Raw genomic sequence first — 10,709 nt, 5'->3', positions numbered from 1 at the left:
CAGATGAGGCATTTGAATTACAGGAAAGTGAAGTTCCTCATAGCCATAAAGTGAATAACTGGGTTATGAACCCAGAAAAATATGGTTTCAGAATTCTTACTTTTACTACCTGTTATTGCTAATTTTATGTGTTAACTTGGCTAGGTTACAGTACCCAGATATTTGGTTAAACATTATTCTAGATATTTCTGTGAAGGTAATTTTTAGACAAGATTAACATTTAAATCAATAGACTCTGAATAAAGCAGATTATCCTCTATAATGTGGGTGAACCTTGTCCAGTCCAAGGCTTTAACAGAAAAAAAAGACCTCCCTGGAAGAGGAGGAAATTTTGCCAGAAGACTGTCTTTGGACTTGAACTGAAACTTCTCCCTGGATCTCTAATCCACTGGCCTACCTGAAGATTCTGAACTTGCCTAGCCTCCACAATTGTGTGAGAAAATTCCTTAAAATCTCAACCAATCAATCATCTCTCCACTCCCCCCCCCAGCTTTCCTTTGCATTACTGTAGGAGGCCAGGACTGATGTATGGTATGCTGCTATGAAATTAGGCTCCCTATTACCAGTGTGAATAAGAAGATCTCAGTAGCTCAGACTAAGTGGTAACACTTAATTGTGAAAGGGATGATAGACATGATGGATAGCAAGGCCAGAATATATACCAGGGGAACATGACCTACAGGGATTTGAAACAATTTGAAATAAACCATGGTTCTTCAGGAGATAAGAAAAATGTGGACCCCATACAAGTATTTCTTGACACGTATAACCAGAAAAGACCAAGACCTTTAGCTGTGTCAGTTAACAATAACAAAGCACTATCCCACTCCCAGCTTCTAGATTTAAACCACTTCTGAGACCTAGAGCTCATGGATTTAATGGAAGGCTGAGTCTCCTTGAAGAAGGGCCCTATAAAACCACAGGAAGTATGTATCTCAGTGGTCAAGAATTTTTCTCCACAGGAACCTACCATCATCTTTCATAGTAACTAAATACTAGAAAGGTCGGATCTTCACAGGGCCATTGTATGCAGAGTCTGGGCTGACGCTGAACTGATACCAGGGAATTCGGAAATCATCAGTCCTCCTTGTCCCTTTGCCCCCTGTTTACAGAGATAATTCAAACACCAGTCCAAGTTCATTTCACAGTTTTTCCAATAGGTCTGTGAATCTAGGGCATTTCTATGGTTTCTGAATGCATGATCAAGATGGATACACTTAGGCACTCTCAGAACCCTCATTTTCGTTCCTTAACTTGTGGATTTCAGAGTCATCATGGTAGGAAAGCCTCAACAGAAGCCCATGATACCTCTGATCCCCACTCAAAATACTCACCGTCCCAACAGCAACACTAATTAGAATGGCATAGTGTAGTGCAAACTTCTTAGACTTAAAGAATACAAGGATGAGAGTCCCTGTTATATCCTCACTTAATTCAATACTTTGGTCCCCTCAAAAGCAAGTAGATGATAGCAAAAGAGAGTAGTCTATTTTTAACCTTAACTATGTGATAGTCCCAGCTCTAATGAATTTAGTATCTTTATTAAAACATATCCCACAAACTTGAGCACTTGCCAAATAGCTACTGATGTGTTCCTATCAACCTCAACCCAGAAGGGGAATCAGAAGCCATTTAGACTCCCTTAGGACAGAGAGCAGTACACATACACTTGGGCTCAGAGCTATATTAATTTTTCTTTTCTCTGTCACAGTAACATTTGAAGGCTAGATCCTGTGGACAATGTACAGAACATTCATTCCTGCCCTCCATATTGATAACATCTGAATCAATTTTTGAGCTCTGAGTGGGCAAGAGCAAGAGAGAAGCCTGTATCTATTTCAAACTATGGTACTAAGGAGTACTGTCACTTGAGTCATATGGTTCTATAGATGCCATGATGCTAGATACATCTAGGGAAAAAAGGTATCATGTAGAATTTCTGGCCAACCTAGTAGGAACTTGCAGCATAGATTTCTGGGATTCTTAAGCAATGCTATGTTGTGTGCAACAGAGAATTATTATTCAATTGAAAAACAGTTTGTGGATCTATCATAGACTCTAAGTCCCTGGCATTAGCCTCGAGACATTAGGTAATGAGAGGGCTTGGGGATGCTTATCATAAATGCATATTTTCTAAAACACCAGATAACAAGTTTGAGTGACTCAAGACCAATTGATCATATAACAGAAATGGTGTCCTTGGGTAAGGCTCAGGCAATTAAAAAGAGCAAAACTGTATTACATAAATAGGTGTCCTAGACTCACTTGTTACCTGTCACTATTGTATTGGTGTTTATCCCTCTCACTTTACAAGTAGTTGCTTAAGACCAGATATCAAAGAAAGAAAAAATACTAGTTCTATTTCATGGCTAGACTAGCTCAGTATAGTGCTGTGAGCTAAATATAGACTGTTTCAACATTACTGGCCTAGAACTAAGAAATGGAAGTTATAATAGCCCTTCTCAGTGACACCTGGGGAATTTATCCCCCACATTTTCAACTCTGTTAAAAAATTCTTTTTTGATTTGATTTCTTGGTTTTGACTTCCTGGGGAAGAGTTTTTCTACCTGGAAATACAGTAAGGATTCAACTAAACCTATGTCTGTTGTCTGGTCACTTTGGGCTATTTGTGCCAGGCAAAAAAAAGTTGTTCTTACATTAGTAGGGACAGTAGACTTTCTTTATCATGATGAAATACAGCTACTTTCATAAAATCAAGACAAGGAAGAATATGGTATTCTTATCTCTTATCTCTTAAGAGACTTACTGATGTGTTTGGCTATGCTTCCATATTCGGAGCTCACCATAAAAAGAAAATTATAGGAACAATGAACTGACAACAGCACAATTATCTTGGAGATAAAGTCAAGAATTGAATGGTCTACTGCATTCCCACCTAGGAATTTCATTTTAACACCATCTTTACCCATTAAAAACTAAAATGAAATCCCTAGAAGTTATATAAAAAATACTGAGGCAGAGATATAGAGTATTTGAAGATTATTCTAGGATTGGGAATTATTGTGTACACACATAAGGAAAATTTGAAGCAAGATCAATAGTCCATTTGAACTTGTATAAATAGTTTAAACAAATTTAAAATGAATTGGCAAATTAGACAGATTCAATTTTCCAGACAGTCAACAAACTAAAGCAGCACTCTCCACACTGTATAGCTTTCTTAGGTATAAATGTGATTAATATATATAATACCAAGTCAGTTAGGGTTCATTTAATTATTAGCTTTTGTAGATACAGTGAAAACTATTTTCCTTAGAATAACATTTTAAAAATTTAAGTCTCCTAGACAATTATGTTTCTAAAAGATACAAGTGTAAATCTCTGCTCTGACATGTAAAAAGTGTGGAAGTAGCACTCTCAGCCTCACAATAAGATAAAACGGAACAAGCTGCAAAACAACTCCTTAAAGGTTCACCAGAGAATTGAGGCCACAAGGTAAGCCGCTGCCCCCAAAACTGAAGAGAGAGGCGGCCAGAGAGAATCACCAAGAATAACTTACCGGGAGCAACAGCCACTGTTGGTGCCAGGACACAGCAGGTAAACTTACAGTGTGCTTGAAGAACTGCTCGCAGCTCAGTGTGGAGTATCTGGAAAGTTAAAATCTCGGGGAAGCCTGGTGTTAGGAGGGCCCCCACACTTTCACCAGTTTCACCTCCAGGATTCCCACTAGCTTCTCACTGTGAAGAATGAAGGAAAATCCCTTAGTGCTTCCTAAATATTGTCTTGATTACCGTAGCTTTATGATAATATTTGAAATTGGGTAGTCTGAGACTCAAATTTATTCGTCTTTTTGAAAAATGGTTTTGGCTATGGAAAAATAGTTATGGAAATTCAAGGTCCTTTGACCTTCCATATACATATTAGAATCAGCTTGTAAATATATCCAAAATATACGGTAAGGTTTTGATTGGAATTCCATTGGGTCTACAGATCAAAATGGGGAGATTAACACATTAGCAATATTGAATCAAAGTTTTTTCCTCTATTTAATTAGGTGTTCTATTTCTTTCATGATATTTGGAATTTTATTTTATCCAATTTTATTGAGATATAACTGCCTCATAACACTGCATAAAGTTTAAAGTGTACAACAAAATGATTTCATATATGTATATATTGCAAAATGATTACCAAAATAAGTTTAGTTAACATTCATTACTTCAGCATTTATAATGTTTTTCTTCTAAGGTATACTCTTAGCAATTTTTAAATATACAGCACAGTATTGTTATCTATAGTCTTCATATTGTACATTATATTCCCAAAACTTATTAATCTTACTGAAAGTTGAATCTTTTGACCACTTTCACCCAATTCCCCTACCATCCATCCCCCACTTCTGGCAACCACCATCATGATCTCTGTTTCTATGAGTTTTTTTAGATTCCACATATAAGTGAGATCATGTAATATTTGGTTTTCTCTGTCTGGCTTATTTCATTTAGCATGATGTTTTCAAGGTTCATCCATGTTGTCAAAAATGGCAGAATTTCCATTTTTAAATGGCTGAATAGTATACATGTACAAATATATATAAATATATGACATAGAATATTTTGTAACACTTTATCCATTTGTCTGTTGACGGATTTAATGTTTGTTCTATTCTTTTTTAATGGAAAGAGTGCTAGCAACACTTCTAGCAGACCTCTAAAATCATGGTGGAAGGGGCGCCTGGATGGCTTAGTCCTTAAGCATCTGCCTTCTGCTCAGGTCATGGTCCCAGGTTCCTGGGATCGAGCCCCGTGTCGGCTTCCCTGCTCGGCCGGAAGCCTGCTTCTCCCTCTCCCACTCCCCCTGCTTGTGTTCCCTCTCTTGCTGTGTCTCTCTCTGTCAAACAAATAAATAAAATCTTTAAAATAAAATAAAATAAAATCATAGTGGAAGATGAAAGTCTCATCAGCCATATATAACTGGATTCAATGAACTTTGCCTATTAAGACATTGTTCCCTTTTGTTTACTTTTGTAAGTAATTTCTTTCATGGGCTTCACTTAGATTGTTGTAAAATCTTATGGTTTGTAAAATGGGAAATCTAATCTTAAAATATTCTTATATGGTAGGAATAGTCTCATTTTTAGATGAAGAAATGGATGCGGAAAGAGGAAAAATTTTTGACAGTTTACCAGGAAAATGTGCATTAAACTTTGTAAATAAACTACTGCTTGCAAAATCCATGTTTTTGTTCCAAACTTAACTCTATGCCTTATGTAATAGTGCACTGTAAACATTATAATAAAAATGAAAACTGAAGTTAACAGCATATTTATAAAATTGATTAATATACAATTAATTAACAATGAAACTATCTGTTATTGTGAGTCATTTTAGGATATACAGTTCTTCATGGATGAGAAATGGTTTAATCTATATATTAGAATACCATTCTTTATGTCATGAATATTGGTCTCCAATATAATATATTTATATGAATTTCTATCATTGTGAAATACTTTATCATTGACAAAGGATGGTCTATCTAAGAAATCAGTACTCAGAAGATAAAGATATAACTATTTTAACACATTGCCTTCTTACTAGGGAAAATAAAGATTAAACTGTAATATTAAATTCCTTAGTGTTGAATACATTAATTACTAAAAAAGGAAATATTTTCTTAGAATTTTATTCTAAATATTTTTCCATATTAAAAATATATTACTGTGCTAGCTATCAAGCCAAGCCCCCAAGAAAAGCATTTAGCAGTTTTACATGTCACTGACTGGTGTTTTATATGGTTACTTTAAAATCATAGCAGGATATTTGGCATTAAACGATTTTATCTTGGCTTGAGAATTAACCAACATCTGAGAACTTTACCTGTAATCTCACTCAATGTGATTTTAATGGACTAGCTCATGGTGGGAAAATGCCATCACAATTAAAATGAATCTTTTAGGTTTATGAATGCTTGTGGAAACTAATTCAAGAACGATATCAACCGAGGTTACCAAGAATATTCAAACTTGAAATTGTCCAAAATACTCTGAATATGTGACATCTTTTATGAACTCCTGAATTTATCATATTTGCTATTTTAACACATAATAATCATCAACTAAATATTATGTGTTTTTTTTAAGATTTTATTTATTTATTTGAGAGAGAGAGGGAGCCAGAGAGAAAGCCCGAGCAGGGGGAAGGTCAGAAGGGGAAGCAGACTTCCCACTGAGCCTCAATGTGAGACTCATTGTGGAGCTCAATGAGGGCCTTAATGCGGGGCTCAATGCCAGGCTAGATGTAGGGCTCTGGGCTCGATTCCAGGACCTGGGATCATGACCAGAGAGCCAAAGGCAGACGATTAACTGACTGAGCCATGCAGGTGCCCCTAAATACAATGTGTTTTAACAAGTGCTGTGGACCAAAGGCTAATGCTCTTCCCTTGAAGAGAGTTATTTGTACTTCAAGGCTCTACTCTCCAATGTATGGAATGCCACACATAATAGTTTTGCCAAAGTGCTCCTAATCCTTTCACTTTGCAAGATATTGCCACCATAGTATCAAACTTCTGGATGAGAAACAACAAAGACAATGTCCTACTTCTGAAGGGTTTCTAGAATTAAAATAATTGAGGCAGATTCTAAACCATTTTTTCTCATGAAAATTTTGGCATAATTTATTTCAAAAGAGTATTTAAAATTGTTTTAATGGCAATAGTTAATCCATTCTTTTATTTTCTCACTAAAATTTTAGCATAGCTTACTTCAGAAGAGTATTTAAAATTGTTTTAATGACAATAGCTATTGAGAGCATTAATAAATATATAGATTTTAATGAATTTATGATTGAAAATTCATAAAGAATACCTTGTCTGAGGTAACACAAAGACAGGAAAGACAATAAAGGCAAGTTGGTGACAGAGGTCGAAGTCTGAGTTGTCCTGTGTATTTAACTGGAAAGAAATCTGAGACCAGGGAGAGAGATAGCATGTCTTGGACTAGAATGAGGCAAATGAGGAACCCACAACACAGAATTAAAGGAGGAACCCTCAGATTCTTGCAAGTGAGTGCCTCCTAAAATTTGGGCCCTAGATAGACTCATGGCTTGCCTTATCCTAGTCCTAGCCCTGAAAAAGTGAATTAAATACTACAAAGATTTCCCAAGTTTGGATAGTTCAAAGGACTCACCATGCTTCCCACAGAATAGTCACATAACACTTTTTATTAAAGTAAAAATAAGATATAGCAATAGGAAGAGAATACAGGCAAGTGTGAGGGGTCTGAAACATACTCAAGGACAATCTCCCCAGGATCCTTAATGGCATATGAGCTAGGCTTCCATATCAATTGAACCATCAAGATCTGTGCAAGGAATCTTGGCCTCATAAGAATTCAAGACATAAGTTAGAAAGGGGGATTACACACTCTGGCCATATAGTTTAACATGGATGTCTAATAGGCTACACTAAGTGAAAAACATCAGTTAACCCAAACCTGGAATGTGTCTGGAAGAATTTTAGACTTTAAACTGCACATTATTAATCCCATAGCTCTTATCTTGGCCAAGAGTCAAAGCCAACATCCAGTATCCCCAGAGAAAATGGTAGAACTTTCCCAAACCAGCATGAATCAACTTGGCTCTACATAAATATCAATATGACTTCCTCCACCTTAACAGGGCTTCTACGTAGAACCATTTTAACAGATGCCAATTGGATTGCAAGTTAGTGTTAAACCAATCTTAAGCATGTAAGAGAGATCTTGATAGATTTAGACCTGGGCAAACCTTGTATTAGGGATAAATTAAAGCAACAAAAGCTGACCATAGGAATTTGAATTCTCTGGCTGTTTACCAAATTTTGTCTTTTCATCACTTTTGGTCCCCCTCCTCCATACATATATCTTTTACAAGTACTGAAGAATTCAGAATATGAAAAACTGCATTGTTTAGCCATTTCCATTATGTTTAGGCAATGTTGAACATTCAGTGGTCTGATTCTTAGTGTAGGTTTCCTTGGGTATGTTTCCCAAATCATATATTATCTTTGAACGCTTTTGTATTTATTTGCTCTTTATAGGTAAAAAGGAAAAGAAATATAGTAATTAACCATGACTAGTTTTAAATGGTTAGCAATCAAAGAGGGTGAAGTATTTAAATGAAATGTCAGTATTTGTGAGGTAATAACATATCTGGGGAGTTTAAATGCAAAAATGGAATGCCATGAAAATTTCTCTATCGTTTACTAGTGACATTTTGCTGAATAATATACCATATTCTAATTTTGAAAGTAAAGCATTGTCATTGAAAATATTCTGAATTTATATTTTATTCATAGACATGACTGCATTATGAATTATTTATGCTTATCTGTTCAGATACATTTTTACTTTTTACTAACATACTCATAAAGTAGAAAAAAACTTCTGTCATAAAAGAAGTGTTATAACATAAATTTGTAAGGTCAAAGTACATTTACTATTACAATTATGGTGAGGTTGCTAAAGTAAAAATATAGCCATGGAAAAACATTTTGAAATTACATATTTCTGTAAAATTATTTAAATCGTTGAAGTAGTTCTTCAATATTTAAATGATAATTAGTTTTGTTTATTAAAGGAAATACCGCATACACATAAATAAGTACACACAATGTGATGAAAAACATTCATTGATATTATAAAATCAGAGTATAATAAATAAAACAAAAGAAATACTCATAAATAGTACATTATATTATAAATTCTTGGTAAATGATGTCAATAAAACCACAAAAATGTTTTGGAAAGAGCAGGATTTGAAATGACTTACAAATATGTGTAGTAATGTGCTACTCTTGGACATATTATTAAGTGCTATCTTATGTTACATAAATATGTACCCCTTAACATTATTTATTATAAATTTAATTTTATATGTTTACAATTGTATTTAAGCATTGTCAATATTGGATAATATTTTATTTTTTAGAGATGAATCTTCAACTTATAAATTTTTATTAAAAATTTGAGTCTAAATTATATAGCAGAGGAGGAAAATAACCATTACATATTTACATTTTTTCATGAGAGAAAAGATCTGTTAATAAAAAACGTAAATTAAATAGAAACTAAAATATGTTGACATGGTTTTGAATTATCTGAGTTTATTTTATTTAAATAGCACCTCATCCTTTCTCAGTTTTCTAGACTTGGTTATTGGGGGACCTCAGTCGAAGAAGAAACCATGCATATTATCCTGATAAATAAAATTCAAAATGTATAAAATAATACCATTTCTGTAAATGAATTTAAGGCATTTGGTAGTTCAGTTTTAATGACAAACATTAATTTATCAATTGTTTTCTACAAGTGTTTTCTTAACTGTTCTATATATTATTTCTTACATAGAAACAAAAAGAAATTTAAATTTTCTACCATGATAAACATTGATATCTAAGAACATCTTTTTAAATTATTACCCAGAATCTTTTTGTGTTCATAAGTGTGTTAGTTTTATTATGCCCAGAAATAAATTAAATCTGTATATCTAAAATAAGATTTAAAAAAAATTAAAGACCAAACGGTACAGAATCATTAAAACGTGGTGTTTTTAACATTATAAACTACCAAACATACAAATTGCTATTAACTGTCTTTTGTATGGAAGAGCGGTAAAGATAGCTCTCCTTATAATTAAAGCCAAAAGTCCTCCCCTCTAACACTAGGATAAAACACTAAATTAAGACATGATTAACGCATTAAAATTTGATGAATAAAATTTACACTTAACTCTCACTCAATTTTCAACGTGGAGCTGCACGGGGCGAGCCAGGCAAGAAGGTCAAGAAGCCTGGAATTGTGTCGCCGCTTACATGAGTATTCCCAAAGGTGAAAAATATAAAGAAGCTTGGAAGAAGGTGACAAAGAGGTGCCCTCCGCTCCCTGTGGTGCTGCCCTTGCCTGAGCGCGTGGGCCGGACAGAGGGCTGAGCAACTACATGGAGGAGGTAAAGTACTTAGGTCTCTGTTAACAGACATACCAAGGTACTTGAATGCCTCCATGAGATTCTGCACTTCACAGATGCTGCAAATCCCACTGGCTCCCCAAAACTTGCGCAGGAGCACCATGCTGTGATCAGCCTGTCTGCCTGCAACGTGAAGCTGGCCTGGAGGAACCAGAAGGACACCATCGCAGGGCCCCCACGCAAAACACTGCGGCCGTCTCCCACTTCCGGGAGGAAGCCTTGCATCCAGCGGTCCTGTAGACAGCCCAGGACCATTTCCCCAGCCAGGGTCCATGGGCGCCAAGTTCTAGGGGCCTCACTCACCTCAGGCTCCCAGTCAGGAAGCAGTGTGAGGCCTGTGAAGGCCAGCCGCCTAGCGATCCTGGCTGCGGAGACCAGGGTCGTTGCAGAGAAGCTGTGCTCCCCGTTCAGCCAAGCCTTCCGGAGTATTTATCAGGAGTCCACCATCGAGTTTCTGGGTAGAGCAGTGTTTTATTGGGCCTCCACACCCACCCACCACCTGTCCCTTCACAAAAAGTGACATTCTCTCACAAAAGTGGACGTGACGGGTCCCTATGAGGTGGAAGCCAGCTCTTTCGCTTTCGCCGAGGGTACGCACATAGGTTGTCTCTCGCTCTGGCCCCTCTGCAAACAGAGGTCTCCACGCTGGGACCAGCCCTGGGAACACTTTAAGCGCCATTGCAGCTGCGGGGCTGCGGGGCTGCGGGGCTGCGGGGCTGCGGGGCTGCGGGGCTGCGGGGCTGCGGG

At 36.3% G+C, this 10,709-nt stretch overlaps 1 pseudogene; it reads left to right on the top strand.

The window, feature by feature from the left end:
• The first annotated feature begins 671 nt into the window (after nt 1-671).
• Nucleotides 672-10,634, top strand: LOC110583543 (annotated as a pseudogene).
• The last annotated feature ends 75 nt before the right edge of the window (nt 10,635-10,709 follow it).

The sequence above is a fragment of the Neomonachus schauinslandi genome, chromosome 8, assembly GCF_002201575.2.
Source record: "Neomonachus schauinslandi chromosome 8, ASM220157v2, whole genome shotgun sequence".
In the NCBI taxonomy this organism is placed as follows: domain Eukaryota; kingdom Metazoa; phylum Chordata; class Mammalia; order Carnivora; family Phocidae; genus Neomonachus; species Neomonachus schauinslandi.
This window is presented reverse-complemented; position numbering and strand designations above follow the sequence as displayed.